Source organism: Pleurodeles waltl, chromosome 6 (genome assembly GCF_031143425.1).
Source record: "Pleurodeles waltl isolate 20211129_DDA chromosome 6, aPleWal1.hap1.20221129, whole genome shotgun sequence".
NCBI lineage: Eukaryota > Metazoa > Chordata > Amphibia > Caudata > Salamandridae > Pleurodeles > Pleurodeles waltl.
In genome coordinates this window covers 1,580,045,053-1,580,070,905 of record NC_090445.1, presented here as the reverse complement: position 1 = coordinate 1,580,070,905, position 25,853 = coordinate 1,580,045,053, and positions in this window count along the sequence as shown.

Genomic DNA, 25,853 nt, shown 5'->3' with positions numbered 1-25,853 from the left:
TCCCCCACCTACCTTCTGTTTCTTTTTCTTTCTTTTCTGTCTTCCTCATTTCTTCCTGACTTTATGCCTTTCTTTCATACCCATGATTCCCTTCTCTTTCCCAGCATGCCTTCCTTTTCCTTGCATGCCTTGGAGCCTTAATTAATATGGTGCCTTTCCTATGGAATTCTATGTTATGTTCCCAATCCAATATGGTGTCTTTTACTTCCTGCCGGTCACTTCCTGTTCTTTGGGTATATAAGGTGTGTGATTTCTGTCCTCTTTGCGTTGCAACTCTTCCTTTGGGTGGTGATCTTCGCTCCTGTTCTTCTGCGTCAGATATTTGATAATTCTGAGCCTGTTCCAGCTTTTTTCTTTGTCATTTTTGCCTTTTGTTCAGATTTATTTTTACTTGTAGTTTTTTGTTTCAGAAGTTCCTATTTGAGGTTTTTCCCCTTTTGGGTTTTTTCCCTCAGGGACTCCTTCTGGAGGGCACGGACTGCCTTTGGCATTCCCTCCGTGAGAAGCACCTTGGCTACGAGAAAGGGTCGCCCCTTTTTGGGCCAAGGCAGAACCTATAAGAACAAGAGCTTCAACACCAGTGGGCCACAGACACAGACAACGAGTAGGTTGTGACAATATCTGCATCTTAAATGATTGCAAAAAAGCCCACTTAACACATGCATATCTTGTCTGGCACCACGTAGACATATGTTTCCTCCAGGAGCATACCCAGTCTACTGTCCCAGGGCTACATGCCCACTGCTTTGGGGAGACACATACAATACAAACTTTACAATGCTGCCTCTGTCCCTTCAGTCGCAGGACTATATATGGATAACATACAGCTCATCTGGCTGGAACACGCTCATCGCCCCTATCTCAATTTACCACATTACCATAGAGGAGCTAATCAAGGTCATTCATGGTCTCACAGGCGACAAGGCACTAGGCCTTGATGGCTTGCCCACCGTTTTTTACAAAGATTATGCACCCGTACTCACACCTTACATGCTGGCCATGTTCAAGAAGTTGCTGGCGAAAGGTGCATTGCCCCGTTCTCTCGGTAAAGCAGTTATAGTTACACTCCTCAATCCAGATAAACTTGTGAGGGAATGTGATTCTGTCTGTGATCGATGTGGACAGAGAAATATTTGCCAAGATTCTGACCAAATGCCTTTTCCCCCTGCTCCCCAAGATGGTTCAACCAGATCTGTCCTGGTTTAGTCCTGGCTGCTCTATGTCCCATAACCTGCATACCATTATTGCAGTAATGCACTACTTACATCCGCAGGTGTCTGCAGTTACGGCTCAATGCCACCAAGGTATTTGATTCTCTTGAGTGGCCGTACCTGTTTTTCTTCTATTAGAGCAAATGGGTTTGAGCTGCCAATTTGTGAGGCAGATTAGGCTCCTACACACCTTGCCCACAGCCCGTGTATGCCTTAATGGAATGAAGGTACATCAATTATTTGGTCCAAGTCTATACTTTTTCCTCTCACAGACGGCACTCAGGCCTTCCCCATGGAATATCCGCTCAACTGGGCATTCAAACTGGTTTGATACCTAGAGAAATAGTTAAGTCGCAATCTGGAAGAACTCTGGAAAGCCACTTATGGCCGACCTATGTCTTGACTTGAAGATAGAATCCCTATCTGGTCCCGCCTGCCACTCTCCGGGGCTGGGTGGATAGCTCGTGCTAAAATGATTCTTCTCCAAAAATTTCTATACCTCTTCAACAATCTGCATATTCTTTGAACTGCTAAATTCAGCCACTGTCTCAGCTCCAATCTTAATGCACTGACCTGGGTAAGTAAGCAGCCTCCTATTGCATGAGAGATTCTTACGATTATGCTTTCTCTGGATATTTTGGGTGCCCCGGACATGTATCTCTATGCGCCCAAGCCCAGTACATACACTTCTGTCCTCACCCTGTGCCTTTCCAACAACATGTAGCAGTCAGGACCGATCGGGTAGTTCCATGTCCCCTCACTGCCCTTTATTCACCCTACAGAGCATGAGCATCCAGAACAGAGATTGACCCAGTTGGCAGCTTGCAATCAGCATGGGAGTGACTGAAGAAACATGCAAAACTTCACTATCAGTTCACCCCCTCTGTCTCACTCGACCGCAACCCACTATTGTCCCATCTGTCGGACGTAGGTGCTCGGACAATCACCCTTAGCTGGCACCTCACCACATTCTCTGATCTCTGTCCTGGGGATCAATTCATGCCCCCCTTTGAGGCCTCAAATGACACAACTCCTTCACTGCTGGACAAGTTCCTATACTATCAACTCCGAGCTGCCTGTCACGCATTACATGACACATTTCTGTCTCCTGCACTGACACTACTTGCCCTTGAGCATGTACTCACGAACCCCTGACCATATAGACTACTTTCCCATCTATACACCAATATGCAGACCTTCACCCCGGTGGCTAGTCGGGGTGCCCCTACTTCCTGGCAGTCAAACACCGACCTATCCCCACAGTGGCCCTAATGCTGCAACCAGCTGACAACTCTCTCACCCAGTTATAGTTTAAGACTGATACATTTTAAATTCCAACATCAGTTACACCGTACCCCTATAAAGTTATTCAGAACGGGGCTCGTGGAGAGCGCAGTCTGTCTGCGATGTGTGTAGCACCTTAGGCCACCTTCCTGCATTTGGCGTGGGGATGTCCAGGAGTGGCAGAATAATGGGAGGGCATTTTTTCCACCATGCAAGATGTCATTGGCCATTGTTTACCCCGCACCTCCCGCGTAGACATTTTAGGATGTGTTAAGTATGCCCGACCAGCGAACGTCGATTAATTACTAAGGCCCTCATTATGACATTGGCGGCAAATGCCACCTACCGCCACGGCCGCCAACATACCGTTGCCGTGGCTACCGTCCATCCATGCCATTATGACTGTAGATGGAATTCCGTGAGAAGGCTGGCGGAATTCTGTTGACGGTCATGCCGGCGGACGGCGCAGTGCAGTGCCAGCAAAACACTGCCTACCGTATCATGTTCCATGATAGGGCCTGGCAGTGTTTTCTGGCGGACACTGCTGCTGGCAGCAGCACTGCGTCTCGTCTCCTGCCGGAGGACCCCCTGCATGCAAGTAAGTCAGGTTCTCCAACAGGAGAGGGGGTCAGGGGTGTTGTGTGCATGTGTGGTTGTGTGTGTGTGTGAATGCGTGCATGCATGTGGAATGCGTGTGTGCATGACTGAGTGTGTGCGTACGTACATGTTGTGTCATGAGATTGCGTGTGTGTCTGGATGTATGTTCGTGAGTGTTGCTGTGAGTGTGTATGAATGTGTGAATGCAAGGGTGAATGTGTGTATGCGTGTGTGTATATGGGTGTGTATGTGTGTGTGTGTGTATGTGTGTGTAAATGTGCGGGGGCGACGAGATAGGGAGGGGGAGGGTGGGGAAAGACTCTAGGGAGGGGGAGGGGGGCAGGGGAGACCCCTATCAGACCCAGGGAAGAAATTCCCTGGCATTGATAGTTTCTATCGCCATGGTGTTGGTGGCGGTACAGAAACCACTGAAACCATGGCAGTGGGCGGGGTCACAATGCCATGGGTGGCCTAGTGACGGCCTCCAGGCTGGAGGCTGTGGTCTCCAGCCTGGCATTCGTCACCGCCACGGCAGTCGGTGTGGTACATTGGCGGTGTGGCTTTGGCCAATCTGCCAATGTCATAATAGTGGAGGTAGTTACCGCCAGCCTGTTGGCGGTATTATCTCCACTATTCCACCGACCGCCGGGGTCATAATGACTCCCTATGTTTCTCCTTTTGGCTTAATGTTGAGTAGCTATTCTCTGGTGCCGGAGCCCCCCTCCCTCTATATCCTCCTGGTTACAAGATGCTAAATACTGTCAGGAGCAACTGGCCATTTTCTGGGAAGTGATGAGAGCGTTCATGCTCCCAAAATATCTGGGAACCGTTCCTCACCTCAATGTGCCATAGGACCTCCACTTTACCAGCAACACAACAGTCTGGCACTGAGGAATGCCCTACTCACCTTGGCTCTCCCTTCTCCCGACCCCTGCATGTAACGAGTGACCTAAGTAATTCATCTCAGTTAACCCTACAGATCACCCAGCTAACTCATTGCCCTGACACTGCTTAATCTTGGGGTTGCTATATATAGGGGGTCATTACGACCCCAGCAGTCGGTGGAATAGTGGAGGTAATACCGCCAACAGGCTGGAGGTACCTACCTCCACTATTATGACATTCACGGTTTGGCCAAAGCCAAACCGCCAATGTACCACACCGACCGCCACGGCGGTAATGAACGCCGGGCTGGAGACTACAGCCTCCAGCCCGGTGGCCGTCACTAGGCCGCCCATGGCATTATGACCCCACCCACTGCCATGGTTTCAGTGGTGTCTGTACCACCACTGAAACCATGGCGATAGGCACTATCAGTGCCAGGGAACTTCTTCCCTGGCACTGATAGGGGTCTCCCCGCCACCCTCCCCAGAGTCCTCCCCTTCCCCTCCCTCTCCCGATCCCCTGCACATTTACACACATACATGCACACACATACACACCCATACACACATGCATTCACACATTCCTACATACTCACAGCAACACTCACGAACATACATCCAGGCACACACGTAATCTCACGACACAACATGCATGTACACACACACCCACTCATGCACACACACGTTCCACATGCATGCACGCATTCACACACACTCACACACACCCCCACAAATGCACACAACAGCCCCCTCTCCTGTCAGAGAACCCGACTTACCTGCATGCAGGGGGTCCTCCGGCAGGAGACAGGACCCGGCGCTGCTGCCAGCAGCAGCGTCCGTCAGCAAAACACTACCAGGCCGTATCATGGAACATAATACGGTAGGTGGTGTTTTTCTGGCGTTGCGCTGCTGGCAGCAGTGCCACCTTACCGCCTTCCGCCGTCCGCCGCCATGACTGTCGATGGAATCCCACCAGCCTTCAGGCGAAATTCCGTCTACGATGTAATGGCATGGACAGTCGGTAGCCACGGCAACGGTATGTTGGCGGCCGTCGCCATGGCGGCAGGTGGCATTTGCCGCCAATGTCATAATGAGGGCCTATATCCCATCAAAAACAGCTCTGCATTTCTTTAGAAAACAATAGAAGTGTCCCCCGTCCCCCCCGGGGCCTGAGTTCGATTAGGACTCAAGTAGGATCCTTCCAGATTGGCAAGAAATACCTTCAGGAAGGGTCAAAGGACCCTCGGGTTGGAGCATGTGTTAGTGGATGGGAGAGGATGGGAATCAGAACCCCACACAGTGATGTTCATTGTCCAGGGGGATCCCTATCCCCTGGTGTTTGATGGGACAAAGAAGACAAAACCAAAAGGAAATGAGTGCCACTACACCTTCCCTTCTATTATCCCCAAGGGACTTCCATCTCCCCAGGACCCAAAAGGGTCCAAAGCAGCGAGCCAGCATGCTCCAGGGCCGGCTAGAGATCCTGGAGTAAGGTGGTGTGTCTCCCCCACCCCATACTAGTGTGTGACGAGGGCATGAGGAGTGCACCACACTGCAGCAACCCATCCCTATGGAGGCAAGAGTGATAAAGGAACGTAGTGGGCTCCCATCCTGACACTGAACAATGTCAGCTGAGTGGGGAGCAGGCCTGGTCATGCGGGAATGGGCTCCCTGTGCAGTCCCAGAGACTGGCATACACCAGGTGCCCATTAGAGTGGCACCCACCCTTTGAAAAAGGAAGGAAAAGGATGAGGCTTTGCACCTTTGTGGCTTCATAAAAGGCCAATCACAGGAATCCGATTAGCTGTGACATGGAGCACCTTAACAGTCCTTGCAAAGGACTACAAAAATGTGCATGTTGGTTTCCGTGGTGCCCAAGGATGGGCAGAAGCACCACAGATGCATTTTAAAGTGGACGAGAGGCTGCCAGGAGTGGAGCAGTCTGCTCACCTTCAAAGGTGCTCAAAACAGATTTCACCAAGGTCACTCTAAGTCTCTCAGGAGTCAAATTGATGACCCTAAGAGAGGTTCCAACTGTTCAAGCACTCCCTAAGTTGGGCTTTAACCCAAAATCTCTTAAGTGTGAGAACTTCTGTTGATTAGTCCTAAGACTATGTAGCAGCATGTACAAGGGTAAAATGACTCATACACATAGTTTATTGGATATTGAGATGATTTATTGACAATGGCAAAGTTAACACTTAATCATTACATTAACACTTAATCATTACACGTATTAATGAAAGTCATTGAAATGCTTTTTGACAATCACAAAGTTAATAATGAGTTATTACATGCCCTATTCAATTTCACTGTAGAATGGCACCCTACTTAGTGAGTTTAATGATGTTCCATTTGGTTCTTATGGCATATTTCTGCTTTTATTAATGCATCGACACCCTAAAAAAGTTATTAGATGTTCCTTTGGATAACTACACCACCTTCCATTGAGTCTAGTATGGGCTGGGATTGTGGTTTGAAGGTTCATTGATTGCTGGGGGTCTTAACTGTTAGAGATGGAGTCACCATAGCTATTTCCACCTGCCATCATGTATATATTTGAAAATAATGCATAGTAGTGAGTAGTGTGTGCATAATAAATGTATTTTCCTTTTCATAAGTAAAAGCTCTGACTGGACAATAATTTATGGGGTGCTGTTTGTTGCATCCCTGAGGACGAGAGTACTAGACCACACTACCTCCACTAAGTATGCCTTGGACTGATCTACTTTACTACCCTGAGGGAGTGGGGTGCTCCAATGGGATACTTGGTTCCTGTTGAAAATTCCCCTTTTTGCAGGGTTATCCCCAAATGTTTGGCTTCTGAGCTCCGGTTTTTGATCCTGTGCTGAATTTTGTTTTTGTTGGCTTTAGGAGTCTAGGCACTTCACCACTGCTAATCAGTGCTACAATGCAAGTGCTCTATGTCTAAATAGTGCTGGGGATGGTTTATCCATGAATGGCATATTTGATTTACTAGTACATCCCTAGTATAGTGCCTCTCGTGTGCCCAGGGACTGTAAATCAAATGATGATAGTGGGCCTGCAAAACTGGTTGTACCATCAACATGAGTAGCCCTGCAAACATGTGTCAGGCCTGCAACTGCAGTGTCTCTGTGTGCAGCTGTAAACTGCCATTTCGACCTGGCAAGTGCACCCACTTGCCAGGCCTAAACCTTCCCCTTTACTACATGTAAGTCGCCCCTAATGTAGGCCCAAGGCAGCCCCATGGGCAGGGTGTAGTTTATATAAAAAGTAAGATATGTACTGGTATGTTTTACATGTCATAGAGGTGAAATACTGCTAAATTTGTTTTTCACTAATGCAAGGCCTATCTCTCACATAGGGTAACATGGGGATGGCTTTGAAATATCTTTCAAGTGTAATTTCCTATTTGGAGCAGATATAGATTTGGAGTTTGGGGTCTCGGAACTCACAATTTAAAATTACATCTTTTGGTGAAGTTGGTTTTTAAATTGTAAGTTTGAAAATGCCATTTTTAGAAAGTGGGCATTTTCTTGCTAAACCATTCTGTGCCTCTGCCTGGCCATGGAATACACATATATGTCAGGATGACAATTGGGCTGTGTGTGAATGTACTCTAGGCAGTCACACAAAGGGAGCTGATGTGTGCCCCGCATATCCTGATGGGCCTTCCTGGGCTAGAGTGATGGGAGGAGCTGACACTTACACCTGAATAGGGCTGTGCTTTTCCTTACACAAAGAAGTCTCCAAGTCCCTGGAGCGTGTCTGGGGCCAGGGCAGGAAAGGCAGGGTCTGGTGCACTACAATTATTTTTCTTTGAAGTTTGCCTGCTTGAAAGGCAAAAATGGTTATAAGTACTGGTTCTCTGACCCCCAAAGTTAGAACACTTCTGGACTGAGAACATTCTGCTAGGAAGAAGAGCTGGATGCCATAGGAGGTACTGCCACACTGTCTGTTGCTTTGTTGTGCTGGCCTGCTGCTTGCTGCTTCCGTTTTGGGAGTAAAAGGACTGGACTTTGCTTTCTACATCCTGCTTTCCAGGGTTCTCCAAGGACTTGATCTGAGCTTGCCGTCTGTTAAGAAGTCAGAGGGACATCAAAGACTTCATCTGCCAGTGCCTTCTGCTGAGAGTCCTGACTTGCCAAATGGTGCCAACTCTAGTCCTTGGGCCCTTGGAATTGTAAGCTGGTGGCCTGAAGGAGAAAACCCATGCACCGACGTTCCACTGCAGAAAAATCGACACAGCGCCTGTCCCGCAGCTGGAGAATATAGGCAGCATCTTTCTTGCAACTGCAGAACCGATGCAGCACTTGTTTCCCTACAGCTTCATCATCACAGCGTGTCTGGATTTTCCACGTATCATCCCAAGGGTGTCAATTTCTATCTACCCCACACCGCAGTAAGGAACCGAAGCTACGTATCCGGAATTCAAAGCATCGCCTTCCCAGCGAGAAAAGAATTGACACATCACCTCCACTGCCAGTAAGGAACCTATGCATCTCCTATCCTGCGAGGAAAGAATCAACACATCACTTCTCCTGCGTAGTAAGGAACAGACACATCGCTTTGCTTTTCAATGCCTTACCTCCCCTGCGGCCCGCGCCTTCTTTGTTTTTGATGCATCCCAGGTACTTTTTGCTAAAAAGATGCAACCATTGATTCCTATGGATTTAGACTCATTGAAACCTATAAAAAGTGATATTTTTTCTTGTGTATGTTTGATTTTTTAAATTTTGGTCTTGTTTTATTCCGATAAATATTGGCTATTCTTCTAAACTGGTGTAGAGTAATTTTGTAGTGTTTTACACAGTGTTACTGTGTGTGTGTATGAATATGTTATTCCTACCTCTGAGATAAGCCTGGCTGGTCGTGCCAAGCTACCAAGGTGGTGAGCAGGAGTTATCTTAGTGGTGTGGCTCCCTTATCCGACTAGAGTGAGGGTCCCTACTTGGCCGGGGTACAAACCACTGCTAACTAACATTTCCCAATGGACAGAAGGTTGCAGAGTTATTACTCATGATGAACCGACATCTAATAGCCACATTCTTATGTCTGACTTTTAAGCACCTGGCTTTCTTGGACTTTTACATCTAAACTTATAATTGTTAAAGCGAAAGTACAGAGTTTAGACTACACAGTGAAGTTGGCTAAAAAAGCCTGAAGTGGCTGAAAGGGTAACAAATAAATGACAGCTACTGGTAGCTGTGTATAGAGCCATGTCTCTCAGACAGCAAAAGCTATATTTACTAATTTTCCAAACAGCAGAGCAACCAAATTTGCTGCACTTTATTGTGCAAGGGGTAAAAATAGTGTGGAGCCATATCTACTAAGTTTGGTCAGCTGCTAATTCATCCTCTGTGCTGGTGCTCTGACTAAGCTGCCTTGCACGACTCACAGCCTTGAACTATGGCACAGCAGTTTGTGCTGTCTATCATAGGATTTGTTGAAGAGGCACAAATTGCTGAGCTTTGAGACATGACAACATTTCTCCTTGTTAGCACCTGCTTCAAAGAGGTGTTAGTTTCTGACCTAAAACCTGTGTAGGCTGTCTTATTGTTCTTTGCATGAAAATCTATGGTTGATCCTCCCGAATAACCCCCCCAGTGAGGCCCTGTTAATGCAAGGTAATGCAAAACAGGGCAAATTGTTTTACCCCTGAAAAAGGGCACCTTTCCACAAGACAATACATTTCACAACATTGTGCGTCACTTTGCATGGCACAAAGCCTTGGCATATCTGGACACAAGTTTCTAGTCCTCAAAGTTTCTATCGCAAACTAATGAATTCTGGGACCAACGTGACATTTCACAGTTTTGTAAGAAGAGAGCCCACCGACCTTTTAGTATCCTGTCAAACGGTCACCGCAGGCAGACGTGGGTGGTAGATGACTTGGAAATCCAAACAAAGGAAACAATACAGGGAAATAATAACCGACCTCTCAATTCTAGGGGGGGGGGGGGGTTGATAAAACCAAACACTTGAAGTGGTACTTTAAGCCAGACCCTCGCGATAGACCAACAGCCTTGTTGCTAAATACAGCGCCTTGTGCCTTATTTGTCAAACTCTGTTGCCCCGGAATAAAGAATCCAGGCTCCACTATTCACCTACTTTTAAGTCAACAGTCTAAACAGTCGGCGAGCGGGAGCGTCAGGAAGGAATGTTTGCCTCCCTACAAATATTTTGACATTTGAATAAGGTTTAAAACGTCGTTAGTGGGTCAGTCTGGCGGCCTCTACCTGGGGCCGGGTCTGATTTCCACACCAAGGCACCCAACGGAAAGTTCCCGTGGCACCCTCAGTTGAAAAATGATCGCAGCGAGTGACACCCATTAGTGGAGTTGGCTGGCACTCAGAGAGGCGGTTTGAGAGCTGGAGCTGGCAGAGGATGCCCGTTTCTTTCCACTGGCGGTGCCTCGTGCCAAGAGCTCCCAGGTGGTGCCGTATCACTGTCAGCACAATTAATGCCTGGCCCAGTTTAGTTACATCTCCCTCGGACAAGGCCTCCCTGTCTGCAGTCTCGCAGTGATAATAATAGTAAAATTAAAGCGTTGTTTTTATAGCGCGCTCTGCTGCCCGGTTCTAAAACTCTGTAACAGAGGTTCTAGTACCCAACAGGCTGTTCGTCAGGATATAATTCTCGAAACTCTACTGACTACCCGTAGCATCAGCAAACCAGGTAATTCTCAGCATGTATATTTGTCGCATGAAATTGGGGCGTTCACTCGTCTGTTAAGTTGTAGCACTGAAGGAACTAAGGTACATTTTCAAAGTCCGAGCGAAAACGGTTTTAAAAGTTATTTTGCGAGAAAACGTCATGTCTAGTTTCAGTGTCGGATAGGACTCAGGAAAAAATATTTCCAGTTTGTGGGAGAAAAAGTACACAAGTGCCAAAAAATGTGAGAAGCATGAAAATTGCATAATATGGGCAGCCCAATAATTATCTATGGGAGTCTTTATTGGAGTAATACAAAAAAGTGCACTCCTGTACTTGTGAATTCATTTTTCATGGTTCTAAAATTAATTGGGCCCATTATGTAATCCTCTAAATATTGACATGACGACACACCTGCATTTTTTTCATTATGTTGTCTTATGAAGCACAGTCTACACTCAACTGCGTTTCAGAGTGCTGTACAGAGGAAAGGTGTGATAGCATGAGACAAAGTCAGCCAGGGTTGAATGATAGCGTAAACAACAGATTGTTTGCAGTACACAATTTTTCAAGCATTATAGAAGTGATACATAACTTCACTACGGATCACCACTTTGCTTTATATATGTAACCTGGGAAAGTAAAGTAAAAATTAGAAGAGATATGAAAGTGCTTATAACTGTGTTTCGACAACTCGTATTCCGGAAATATGTACCGAACCATTACCCCTACAAATGCCCCTAAAAACAAAACTACCCTGAAACTCCCACCCTGCCCCTAAAAACTGAACTACCCTGACACCCCCCACCCACCTTGAGCCCTAAAACCTTCCCAACCTAAAAACAACCGACACCCCCACCCACCCTAAGAACAAAATTACCCCGACCCCTCTACCCCCACACCTTAAAGAAAGAAAAACCCCAACCACCCCACCCCACCGCAAGCCCTTAATCCACCCACACACCTAACAACTACCCCCCACCCCTGCCCCAGCCCCACTTACCTGACCACACCCTCTCCCGACCCACCCTAAAAAAAAAAAGCATCCCCCACCTCAGCCCTAAAAATAAATAAATAAGCCAATCCCCCAACCCCCACCCCAAGCCCTTTATCCATCCCCAAACCCTAAAAACTACCCCCAAATCTTGCACGACCCCCCACCCTAAGATCTACCCATAAAAAAAACCAAACACCCCCACCCGCCCCCCCAAAAAATAGGCCAACCCCCACCACACCCTAAGCCCTTTATACAACCCCACCCCTAAAAACTACCCCCCAAACCTGCCCCAGTCCCACTAACCTGATCACATCTTCTCTCGATCCACTCTGCCTTTTTCTTTGCCTTAACCACACATATGCGTAGTTCAGCACATAGGTGGTTAAGGCAGAGAAAAATCCATGAGTTGTTCAGGCAAGCGTAGTTACGCTTGTGTGGGAAACGTCCGTGTTATTCCCAAAGCGTTGTTCAGGACATTTCCTCTCTCTTTCTCTCTCACCTATGTCAACCCTCGAAGACAACAGGTGGGTCCTAAGCCTTCTTTGCCCTGCACAACCCTGAGAATTTGAACAATCTTTCTCGTTTTCCTCCCAAATTTATCTTCATTAATTCACCGGATTATCAATGTTTCCCATCCTACACTGGATCTCTTTAGCCTACCATACAACTCATACATACATCCTACTCCAAAGATGAGGACAGAGCACTGCTGATTATGAATACAAGAACCTATTATTTAATGTAACTTTCCTATAATACTCTGGAAGCATTTAATGTGTGCCTACTTCCTGTCACAAATGAGTGAACCAATGTCAGCAGAGTATTTTCACTAAGATCACACCTGCTGGGTACTGAAGGAACAGACTGGTCACTTCCTTGTAAGCAAAATTCAAATATCCCTCAAAAGTTTTACAGAGTCTCTCTAAATATTTGAACAGGGCAGCAGCACCCTACTACACAATTGATGTGCTTAGAAAATTTCAGGATCCTTTCTGACCTTGACCAAAACGTCACTTTGAGGCACTAAGGGGTAGATTTACTATAATTTTACACCCGGGTGCATCACTTTTGTGAAGCAGCCAAGACACAAGTTAATTTTTGGTATTTACTAAGCCACGCAAAGCCACACATGGATTTCGGTGCGTTCCTAGCTTACTAAAGCTAGTAAACCTGGGAATGTGCCAAAATGCTATGCCTTCCCAAGTGAGGCATAACAAGGAGAAATATCTTTACTTCTTCTCTATATTTTCTCTTTCCACATATACTGCATCCTGCAGCACTCAGAAAGTGAGGAATACGCTTCTAAGGATTCTTTTTGTGAAGGAAGGTAATCCTTCACCACGATACATCACAGGACTAATTCATAAATCTTAACAATACTGCACTACTATCACTCCAAAGACATCCACCTTTGTTGAATTTCCCCCTCTCCTCACACAGATCAACAGCAAAGCAGTTTGTTACTGTAGCTGCCAACCACCACACCTGAAATGTCAGAATGGTAGCAGCACTTTTCACAAGTGGATTCAGCACTGCATTCCAGTTGTGACCTCTTAGCTATCAAAAGCCACTGCACTGGTGTGATCCAGGTCACATTCAAAGCAGGGCTGGCCTGTTATTTCTACTCTTATTTTCTTGACTTTATAACTTCTGTAAGTTTCACCTTGTCATAGTTGACTTGAATTGGTTGGTCCCAAAAAGAGCCTGACCCTGTGTCGTAGGTTTATTATGTACATATCATAAACTAAAAACTGCGAGGAGGACTCGACTAGGGTGAGGGTGATAAGAGGAGCTCAGTCATTGTCCTTCTGCTCAACCCAACACCAAAAGGCCCACAAGGAACACACATTTCCATGTGACAACACAGGAAGTTCTGGCAGCAGGTAGAGAAAGTCACTAAACAATTCAATTAATCAACCTTGTTTGGTTAAACAGAATGCAGATAAGATCCAGCAGCGGCTGCAATCCTTTAACAACCAAACAATAATAAACTATGTGTATTATTGTTTGGTTGTTAAAGGAACGGGGCATTGGGGATGATGGGGTTGACAGGAGTACCACCCACAGTGCACCACCCACAGTGTGCATGTATGTTTGGTTGGCCATCTCGGGCCAGTCAAACACACATGTGCACTGTGCTCTCTCCAGCCCGGGACTGTGTTGCGTGCTGGAGAGAGCAGGCACAGGCTCCCCGTCTGCCTGGGAGCCACCTGGCTGGACTTTGAGCAGCATAAGGATTGGCTGCAGGGCAGGCTGGGAGCCAGTGCCTCCTGTCAGGAAGAAGGAGCGGCAGCGACGAAGCAAGGCAGGTAAGTAAAAAAAAAAAAAGATATATAATTTAATGTTTGTCCACCTTCCAAGCCCCCCCGACCCTTCACTGCGCAGCGAGCCATGACTGGTAAGACCCAATACTACCTCTTTCAAATGTGCATGTTTAGTCCAAATCTTCCCATGTCTTCACCATAGGATGGGTTACCATTTATGTTTCTCTCATGTGAGATTTCAGAACAGAGCATAATGTAGGTACCTTGCACATTTGTCAGTTTACAATTTCACAGATTTAGGATTGATGCAAGGTCCTTACAAATAATGAACAATCTGTCCCTATTAGTTTATGATACTTTGTTAACTGACCTCGGAAGATATTAATACTTTATGTGCAAAGGTTTCACCACATTAGTACAAGTTTAACGCCTGAAGGTAGCAAATCAGCAAATGAAAGGTGACCAGTCAATTTACACTGCAGGATCTGTAACAGTGGACCGAGGGCAGTGCTTTTTAAGTAACGTTTGATTGGTTTCAGCAAGAAATATATATATTTTTTTTAAATCCGCACATTATGCAGCAACTGGTGGATTGTGTAGCAAATGTAGAGAACCTTTAATTATGTAAAAAAAACACCACCATCATTGCATTATCACCTAATTGCAGCGGCTCTGATTCCAGCGTACATCCTTTGTCTCCTGTCAAACATAAGCAGTGAAACCCAGGCGACTGCTGAAGAAGTCTGAGGCCTAACTGGACCACATTCACACGTTGCACCTTTTGTAAAAAGGTCAATATTTTGCGCAATTATCTGGCGCTATTTTTGTGCAGCGCCTGTTGATTCATTGAGACAGATATCAATGGACACTAAAAGACCTAGGTCCTGAGGAAACTGATATTTGATCTCATTTGGGATGTATGTGCAATGCATCATTCGAATAAAGAATTTTGCGACCCTGTCGCCTCCATGTTTGGCTGTTGTAGGCGATACCAGGCCCTCTGGGTGTAAATAACCCAATGGTGACCCATCCACAAGACGTTTGCCAGAAACCTGTCCTTTGAATGGATGCAGAAGCAGGAGCCACTTTTTAAAAACATCAATCACTTTTAAGCCTGGCGAGCTGCCTGGGACAGGAAGCAGAGCCTGTGGTCTATGCGGCCGGGTTAAGTGGGTACAGCCTGTTACAATACCCGCTCGTGCCAAGCAACGGGGAGGGGGGGGGGGGACGGGAGCCTCTACCAGGTGCCCTGATTAACAAGCCCCGCAGCCCAGGCCCTACAGGGCTATTTTTAAAGAACGCCTGGCCCACTCAGACCAACTCCCCGCAGGAATGTCGGACATTTCACTCAAATGCCAAACCCTTGTTGTATTTCTCTAAGATGGGAGCAGGCCCCTACTTAAGATGGAGGCGGGAGTGCGGGACCCCAACTGCATGCATTCACAAAAAATATTCTGCCTAGTGACAAAATGAGGATGTAGCGACTTAAAAATGTTAGCACCATTGTTTCAGGCGCTTTAGCCTCCTTTTAGAGTCACAGTCTGAGTCGTGGAGTGGTTTCCCAAGGGATAAACTATAAACTGGCCAACAGCGTAGCAAGGACACCACAGGCCAGCATGCAAGCACGAAAAATGTCTCCTTTTACTGATGTGGGTAATGAAATACAGCAATTTGGGTCCGAGTGCCACTTCACCTGCCGCACCAACGGTGGCTATGCCCCTGATATTGCCCTGGTGGATTGCGATTGGCCCAGTGTATCCGCACCGCGGTGAGGGAACACTGGACCTAGCTTCACCAGATGCAAAAAGCATCCACGGAACCAGGGCAGATAGAGCGCAGAGGTGTAGCACATGCGCCCTCCTACCAAACAGCTTGGGATTAGCATGGAACACTCCCTCCCAGCAGTCCCTGAGTCTGCCCTGCCCATGAAGCCCTTTCATTTCCATCAACACCCAATGCCATTGGGCTAAAAGGGCCTCAGCCTGGGCTGCTGCATTACATAAACAAGCATTTGCAAAGCAATGGGTCTCGCGTTTGCTGCGTTGGAGCTCATAGTGTTCTAAATTCCTAATTTGACTTATCTTTCCTCTCAAATTGAAAATGAAAAGTAAAACAGTTGACATAAGTTAGCCGATTCAAAGTGCCATGGTCGCCATGAGCATGAGCGCGAAGGAGGGACACAAAAGGAAAAAGAAGTTAGCTCACAGTCAAACGTATCTGCAATCGTGCAATTATCAATGTAACTAGGGCAGTCTGCAAGAGGGTAATAAAACTGCCCCAAGGATGGACAAACATAAAGCATTTACCAATGATGATAAAGAATGTTTGAAAGTCAAGGGCATGAACGAGTGATAGTGATGGGCGTGCAGTGGGCGTGGTTAAAAGCCCATAATTCTTACACAGGTCAAAGCGCTTGCATGCTCGTCCTAAAAAGTATGGTAATTATGCTAAAGTAATTAATGGTTGTGAAATGCCTTCTTTTACATTATGAAAGATCAGTTGGTTAATGCGATCACTGCATAAGTGTGTGAGAGCAACTCGGCAGCCATAGAACTGAATCCTCATTGGTGCAGCTAGTAATGTGACATTTATTTATAGTGGTGCAAGATCCCATCCTGAAACTGAAAACACTGTCAATATGAAAGTCATTATTTAAAAATTGTATGACACACAGTATAAGATATGCTTTCGAAAAAGGTAGAGAAACATTTAGGGGCATATTTACAAGCCACCCCTAGGTGTAATTTTTTTTTTTACGCTAAGGTGGCGTTAAGGAGGCCTAGCTCCCGCCCCATATTTACAAAGTGGCGCAATGTTTGCATTTGCAATGCAATCAGTCTCACATTTTTTAAAGTTAGAGCTCTTGGCATTAAAAATTGAATTTTTTTACTTTTGTTTTTTTTTATTGCAGTGGAGTGATGATATTTGCATATCACTATTACCATTTGTATGACTTTTTGGTGGTGGAGAACCAGAAAATGGGAAATAGGTTATGAGGGAGGGGAGACAAGAGTAATATGCTGGCTGAAACAAAAAGTAAGTAACAACATCCTGAAAAAAGCAAACACCCATAGACAATGCAAGATTAAGTAAAGCATGTGAAATGTAAGCAGGAGTAACTTGGTTATGTTAACGCTTTTACACTTATAATATGCTGGCAGAAAAAATCTGCAACATTTACAGTTCTAATGAGCACAAAGCATGGAAAGGGTGCAGTACCACAGGCTGTCCATAGGTATCCCATGGGACCTCTTTTGGCCACATAAGGTACTATGTTACAGTTATGGCAACACAAAAAAAAGCGTGTTTGTTTTCCATTGGAATTTCGCAACCAAGTGTTGTACTTTGTAAAATGCCCTGTTCCTGAAGCTGTTAAATCTTTAAAAAAATAACTATTGCAGTTTATTTGCAAAACCGAAAAATAAAATAAAAGCAGCAACAGTGTTAAAAAAGCAATTTCGATCAAACACACATGCAACACAAGCAGGAAGTTCTAAGCACAGCAACACAAGTTTTGCAAAAATAGATTGCCTAGGGAGCTGAAAACTCCATGTAAAAATGTATGAAATGAAGCTGCATGAGAGACTTCTAAATTTCTGTCAGTGAATAGGCTGTAAACAGTGTCGGTTCTAGGGAAGGGCAACAGGTGCCACCGCACCGGATGTTGATTTCGAGTGAGGCCACAGTTTATGAAAGTGTATTATAATTTTAAAAGCACCTGCTGTCAATGCTTCTTGCCACTATTTATTTTCAGGCAACAATAAAAATGTCAACATAACTCTCTGATTAATGTTCTTTCTGGCGAGTGATTGGAAACCTGTCTAGTGGAAGTTTTGACTCTATTGTAAGGTAGCGCAGAGGGAAAATATTCCTGCTGCAAAGAATGGTGGTGCGACCGGTACCATCGAGTGTTGACTTTGGGCGGGGGTGCAGTTTTTCCAAGTGTATTATAATTTTAAAAGCACAAGCTGTTGGCGTTTCTTGCCACCAACTATTTTCAGGCAACAATAAAAACGTCAACATAATGCCATGATTAATGTTCTTTCTGGAGAGATATCGGAAACCTGTCTTGTGGAAGTTTTGACTCTATCATAAGGTAGCTCAGAGGGTTAACACATACATTATGAAATAAAGCAAATCAGAGAGAAACACACACAGAAGATGATTACGATGTCAGAATTGTAGTAATGTGAGCATCGTCTGACCAGGAATTCCATCAATATAAGCTCAGAATCAGATCGGAATCCCAGCAAAAACAAAATGTTTCGATACCAATAATAAAACTGTTTCCAAATGTGAGTATTGCATATTTAAACAAAATAAACAAAACAAGTAAAATATGAGCCAGCATTTGTAATCCTATGCAAAAGCACACACTCATAAAAAGCAAATGGCTGAAAAAAACATGGCAGATTTACCATTCTAATGTGCACGAAGCAGGGAACGTGTGTAGGACCACAGGCTGACCCTAGGTGTCCGTTGGTACCTCTTTTGGCCACATAAGGTACTGCACCCTGTAATTGTGAATTGATCGCATCCCTAATGACTTTCAGGCACAGTGCGGAAAAATGAGGTGTGGCGCCCATTTTTTGAAAAGTTTTACACTGTGCCTTCACGTTATGAGGGAGGGGAAACAAGAGTAACATGCTGGCTGAAAAAAAAAGTAACAACATCCTGGAAAAAGCAAACACTCATAGAGAATGCAGAATTAAGTAAAGCATGTCAAATGTAAGCAGGAAAAACAAGGTAACGTTAGCTAAGAGCAAAAATGCTGTGGAAATGAAAAATGAAGCTTCACCGAAAATGACTCAGTTTCAGAAATAGTGTGAGATAACTGGTACTCATGCAAAGAGCTGCAATACCTCCGATTGAGTTTGCACTATATAAAACTTCAAAGAAAGAAAAAAGTAGTGCGGATACTCTTAGTATGTGGCTAATTGTGCAATAATCCATGTAACGGGGTCAGTCTGAAGGGCCTAAGAAAGCAGCCACAAGTCGAGACAAATGTCATTTACCTACAAAATCAAGGGCATTTTGAAAGGCAGGCCCAGGAATGAATGAAAGTGATGGTCATGAGATGGGTGTGGTTAAAGCCCACAGAATAGATTACAACATGTCGAAGAGCAGTGCTTGCATGTTGCTATGCTTGATCTAACAAGGAGTGTGAAGAATAGACCAACAGGCAGTAGAGGTGTTAATTTTCCCTGCCACCTCCCTGGTAACCCTAGTTGTCTTGCAAATGTATAGACCCCCTACTGTGCAAACTGTGTGCAGGAAGAGAGTGTCAGAGATTGGGATCTGAAGGTATGTGCACGAGCCCGTGTCTCTGCACTCATTCTCTGCAGTAGCCTGCCCATTGTGAAGCCTGGTGAACTCACGACCTGACCCCATGCCGCTGGTCACCTGAATGTTTCATCACTTATCCCCACGCACATAAGTGATGGAGGTAAGTGAATGTGTAATAGCGATAGAAAAACATTAATATTTATTTACCGCATCATCTCTCTTCTGTCCCCAACTTACTGCTGCCCCTTGAGCCCTCTGCTCCTCTCTCTGCCAGCTGTCTTCTGTGTCAGCTACCTCATGTGACTCATTTTACCTTCTCCACATCTCCAGACTCTTCAGACTACCACCAACTTCCTGCTCCTTTTGCATCCTTCCTCCCACCTCCCTTGTCTGAAATCCCTCCCCTGTGCCCTCTGCTATCCTGTGCACTGCAGGGAAAGTAGGTTGATTGGTGACGGAGAGCAGCGCTTTCTGCCCTCTGTAATACCAGATAAACTCCTTTTCCGAGGTGCAGTACTGCTGGAGACTCTTCCGGGCCACAGACCGTGACTTGTCAGATTCTTCAGAAGTGTCATATCACAGGCCGAGAGCTATTTCTGTGATTGACACATTTCTACAAACTGCAAAAATAGCACAAATGTTGCGTTTTGAGCCACAAATTTTGTTTTTTTTTCTCCACAAAATGTGCAAACTCATGCCACAAAATCATGGGGTGGCCTGTAAAGTGCGTCAGTGTAGGGAAGGAGGTCAACAGAGCTATATCCAAGTAGATATGGCTCTGTTCTGCTGTCTCCCTTTTAAACAGCACAGTGTAGTATCTCTGGTGTGAAAAGTTAGCAAATCTGTCCGTTAGTGGTTAATATAAAACAAGTGCATTCAAATATATACTTTTAGTAATACACAATCAGACTGTACCAAACGTAAACTATTTTTAATGTCTCTATTAAAAGGACTACTCCAGCTTTTAACTCTGCATTACCTCTAAAAAATAAATGTTTGTCACCATCAAGTCTCAAAGACCTCCATCAATTAAAGCTATGTACTAGCCACCTTGGAGCATTTACAATTGCTGTTTAACCAATTGAAAACACTTACATTTATTTCAACTATAAGGCACCTTGGCAAGAAGGCTTATTTCTTATTTTCTTCTGTCCCTGGCTTCACAGAACAGGAAACGCCCTCGGTTACCTTTTAGACAGATACACCTGTTGGTCCGCATTATCCTTTCTTGAATGTTTTAACAAGTGCTGGAACTGTTAATGTAATATTAAAAATATTGGAAACATTGTCTTCGTTTAAACCACTGAGGTCATCTAAAAGCCGTTTACAGGTTCAAGAGGCAATGTTTTGTTTTTTCAATTCTTTTTGTGTCTCAAAGCATCACCTTTCTCAGCCTAATAAGCCCATGTGCAAGGTACCCATAAAAAACTAAGGCCCCAACTGAGAACTGTGTGGAGCAGAATTACCATGTGGAATTCCATTCTGCACAATTGTAAGCAGTCAGTGTTGCTACACCTGGATTTATTCAGTGTGGGAAAAATTATTCTGATTTTACCTGCCGGAAAATCCAGCAAGTAAACGCTGCAGTGTAGCCCAAGCCCGTTCCATAACTCTGGAATGAACCTTAGACATGGCACAAGGGAGCATTATAGGTTCACCCTTGCTAGCCAACATGCTCGACGTTGCGGAATTTGTACCCCGCCAGTACTGTGAAAGTTGTAATTGGGGCTATTGTGGGCTACCTAAGGTGCCTCAGGATAGACCAACAGGGATAAAAGACCCAGTAATCACATACCACCTCTTATACAAATGCACAGCAGTGGTACTTCAACACACTTAATTTCAGCATACTATGGGTATTTCAGCAACTTCAACAAAAGACAAAGAAAGTAAGATTCAATCAGAGTGTAATAGAGAGAGGCAGTCACATTGCATTGTATTGCCATTTATATAGCACTTTCTTCGCTCAAGCGCACAGTGGTGATTTGTTTTATTTTCTTGCTTGAATCCAGGCTGGTTGTCACTGAATGATAAGGATAAATTGTGCCCATCAAGAAATCGTCTGCTATTATTGAAACAGCACTTTCAGTCATCAACACTAATAATGGCTAGTGTCTAAATGGAGTAAAGGAACTGCAGAGTACCTGGGAGAGACAGCTGGAGACACCAGAAAGGAGCTATAATGGAGCAACAATTACTAAAGGAAAGAAAGACTGATCAATGTCTGCGAAGGCAGGCATGCCCTACGAGGCACCAGGAATAGGTGTAGCTGTATGTTGGGTATCGAGAGGTGGAGTGTGAAAGTCTAGCAATCCAGACAGCAATAATCAGTCCTCCGAGGGGGGGAAGAGGTAGATAAGGTTTCTATCGACAACTGGCACTTCTAGCCAATGGATCCACTGTCCCACCATCAACTACTGCCAATAGGTTGAGCCCATTTATCTCTTAAAACCTGGAGGCTCCAACATTCAACCATTCAGCAATGTGATTGCATGTCTACCAAGGCCTTGCCCTAATAATACCTGTAGGGCCAAGGATGTAACTGGTTCAGCACAATACGGTCGTCATTCAGCCCCAGTGGTTGCAACCAAGGCATTGTAGGTCAAAAATTGACTGTCATGAATCTCGTATCTCCCCCTCAGGAGTTTGTGTTCGTATAGATTCCCCAGAGTCCGAACACCATCATCTGTCCATGTGCCCATATCATGACACTGAGCAATTCTGCGAAATGCTGGGAGTACCCACTATGGCAGGGCAGGGGCATATGGGACTGGGCCATGGCGCTGGGTCACATACCAATCCCTGAAGTACTTGGCCACCCTAGAAAAGTGCCCCACCACTGCACATTGTTTCAAGAACCCATGAGCCAGCTAGAGATATCCTGTCCACCCAAGTCTCAAACAACGCAAGCCTGGTTAGGGCAGGGCTCACCACAAGCCACCACATGGGTCACTGCAATTGAGGGGGGTTCTGTGCTCTCCACACAATGTATAGTGCGGCAAGTCCGAACCTCCCCTTTCCAGAGGGGTGACAACTTCTGTAATGCCACCTTCCTTCTCCTGAGGCCCCAGATCAAGGCCTCAGATCAAGGCAGTAAGAAATGAGTCCAGGTCCCTGAGGAAGTGTCAAGGTAGGTGAATGGTCAGGGTTGAGAAGTGGTAAAGCAACGGAGGTAATACTAGCATCTTTGCAGTGGACACCCTGTCTATTAGGGGAAGAGGTAAAGAGGTAGAGAGTTCCAGAACATCAGTGAGTGGTGCCCCTATCAGGGCCCTACCCAGATTGCCATGCACCAAATCCTGTTCCGCATGGTAAACATTAACGCAAAGATACCAAAAAGTGTCAAATCGCCACCACAGACCAGAGATCTGCAGGGCAGGGATCCTCATGTTCTGCCTCAGGGATTCCATAAAGGGGAAACGGACAAGACTTGGATCAGTTCAGCCACAGGCTTATGGTCCAGCTAAGGTCATCTGGTGCCTCCATCACCCCAGGCAAGTCACAATGAAAATCCTGGAGAAATATTAATGCTTCATCTGTATAAAGCGCAATAATCTCTCAAGAAAGGGCACTTTTTATGACCACTGCAGGCCCTGCCATCAGAAGAGGCCCATCAACAGCTCCAAAGCTAGTTAAAAGAGGAGTGGAGAAAGTAGGCACCCTTTGTGGGTGCCCCTGTGGATCCTATGCAATGCTGAGATTTCCCTGCTGATTTGCATTCTAGCGAGCAGTTCTGTCCAATATCACCGGGCCCAGCCCCATGTACCGCAGCACAAGTAAGGCCAACCCAGAGAGTCAAAGGCCTTCTCAATATCCAAGGAAAGGGCCAGCACAAGCATTGTCTTAGACGGCTGCTCTTCAGTGAAGCAAAACAACCAGCAGAGATTGAGGAATGTGTTTCTCTCTGGAATGAAGCTGTTCCTGTCTGGGTGCACCAAACTAATGAGGTGTGGCAGCAAGTGGTTTGCAACAATCTTCCCCAGGACCTTACAGTCTGTGTTGAGCAGCGAAAGCGGCCGATAGGAGCTCACCTCCTGGCTTGGGGAGTCCCACGGCCAGGACCTTCCGCAGTAACAGTGGAAGGGCGCCTGCTGACTTAGCTGATTGGAACAACAGTAGGAACTGCAGGGCAAGCGTGGGCTGGTATGTCAAGTCAAACTCCACAGGAAGCCCACCTGTCTCTGGTGTCTTGTCCCTGGCATCTCCAGTGCTAGATGGACCTTGGCAAGCGTCAATTGAACACCAAGGGCTCTGTGGTGGTGGGGTGGGGTGTTCAGGCAGGGAATTGGTACAATGCACAAGTACGCTGACAGCTCAGGCTCCCCATCTCCAGCACCATCCTGGTAAAAGCCTTTCTAGTAGTCAAAGGAGGCTCATGGATGGCCAACTTTGACGTAAGTATGCCACCTGTTGAAAAAAGTAATGGCTGTCAACTGAGGTTGCTCATTCTCAGAGCACAGAAACCATGCCAAGACATTCCCTGCCTTTTCATCCTCTGCATGTTATTCAATAGTATATTCTGAATAGTTCAGTCTCAGCAGTCTGTCCAACAGAGCCCTGTGGTCTGCCCTAAGCGAGGTAAGTACATCTCATTGATCTTTCCCAGTCCCCAGAAGAATCTCAGCTACACGGATTGCGGCCTCTGTCATCATCAACTCATGCCACAAGTTCACTTTCATGCCATATTTGGTCTTAATGCAAAGACCATGCAGTACCACCTTAAAGGCGTTAACTCCACTGTTATATCTGATGCAGTGTCTGCATTAAGTTCTAAGTCCCGGAGAAGGTGCTTACCCACCGTCTGTCAAAACACAATGTCTTGGAGTGCGCAAATAGGAAGCCTCCACGTATGGATGTCGGGGACCAAAACCTACCCCAATTCAACGCAACCATTAGAGGGCTACAGTGCGATAGCTTACAACTCAAATATTCAGCCGATCAGACAAAGGGGAGCATCTCTGGGTTATTCCTGCACAAGGGGATTTAAAGAGTGCCAGATGTCCTGGAGCCTACCATGCATCAGCCAATCAGCTAAGAATTGTGTGATCCTGATCGCCTGTGTGCTGAGGAGTGGAGGTGGTCTCTAGGAAATTAGATTGCTCCACGTTAGGGGCATTGAGTGCCACAAGAGCAATGGGCACACTGTGCAACTTTCCCTCAACTACCACATAGATTAGCTCCAGGTTCACCCTCTGGTGCACAATCTGAAAGGGTACCATGGGTGCCACCCAATCAGCACCTCTCGGACACACATCTAATAAACAGTACCCACCACTTGACCCCTCTATCAATGCTGTAAATGCAGTAACTCCACTGATGTCATGTGTGACTCCTGGAGGTATGCAATGAGTATATGCCTAAATCTCAGGTATGAATACATCCAATGAAGAGAGTCTAGCAAAGTCCACCGAAGTTGAGTGGGTGGGAGTTCCAGTTGAGAGAAAGTGTGGGATGCCCAGCCTGCCCCCCACAATGAAGTACTGTGGGACATAAAGGTTCCACTGCGCACAGCCAGTAATTCCCCAACAGTAACAACAAAAGAATATAAGGCCTTCACTCAGATCACCAGGTCACCAGTCATTGGGGTTAGAGCTGGGCCAGTACATAGTTCAGGAGGAATGTCGACTAAGGCATTAGTGTGCTGTCTCTCCAAGGAGGACAGGGACTAAGTAGGGAAGCCTGTGGTGTGGCTATAGGGAGATTCAAGTTCAGCCACTCCCAGGGCCTGCTCCTTCGCTGCCTTCTTTTCTGTCAGTCTGCCCCTGGGTGAGCCACTGCACCACTGCCAGAGAGGGGGATGCCATTAATGCCATCTACCAAAGTTTGTCAGATCCTGCAGAGATGGCAACACTCTTTTCAATTGCAACCACTCCCACTCTTCTGGGGACGTGAACAAACAGGTGGCATTAGAGTCCAACACCTGCAACTTGGCTGGAAACATCAGGGAGTAATGTTGGCCCATATGGTGAAGCTAGCACTTGACTGGCATGAAGAAGCGCACTGAAATTGAACCTCTGCCGTGTAATCCAGGTATATGTTCGCCGGACTGTTTTCCACCTGCAAGGGGCCCTTCGAATATGCAACTTGTAGAATGTGGTCTGGTTCATGCTAATTGAAGATCCATGCTATCACTGGTCATTTGGGGGGAACCAGAGGGGAGTGGCCTGCTGGGCACTCTATATGCAGGCTCAATGGAAAACAAAGTAGATCTCGAGCAAAAGGTCCACGTAGGGGCCCTCTGCACTCCCTCAGGGAGCCCCTCTATGGGAACAAGGTCACCTCTGCTCGAAGGGCCGCCAATTAAGACTGCTTGTCCAACATAAAGGGGTGCAGGGAAGGCCAGCCAGTGCAGATTCATTGGATTCTACTCTGTCTCCCAATTTGGCTTGATTGGCCCTAAGCAAACTCATATCAACTAGCAATTCATCCAACCTATGGTCCCGCCTGGCCTTACTATCCCTGATAGAGCCCAGGAGCTCATCGAACATGTCCATGGTAGGAGATCCTTCAGTCAGGTCACAGGCACTTCAGGTCCGCGGCAGCACAGTGCACTGCGGTGGATGCAATGTCCCCTCTCCTGTCTCTGGGCCCCCCCTCAGACTGCGCTGTTTACCCATGCTGGCAGGATAAGCTCTCAGAACGGGGAGTCAGTTAGGTCAAAGAGTCTTGACAGCACTTCCAGAGCTAGGTCCCC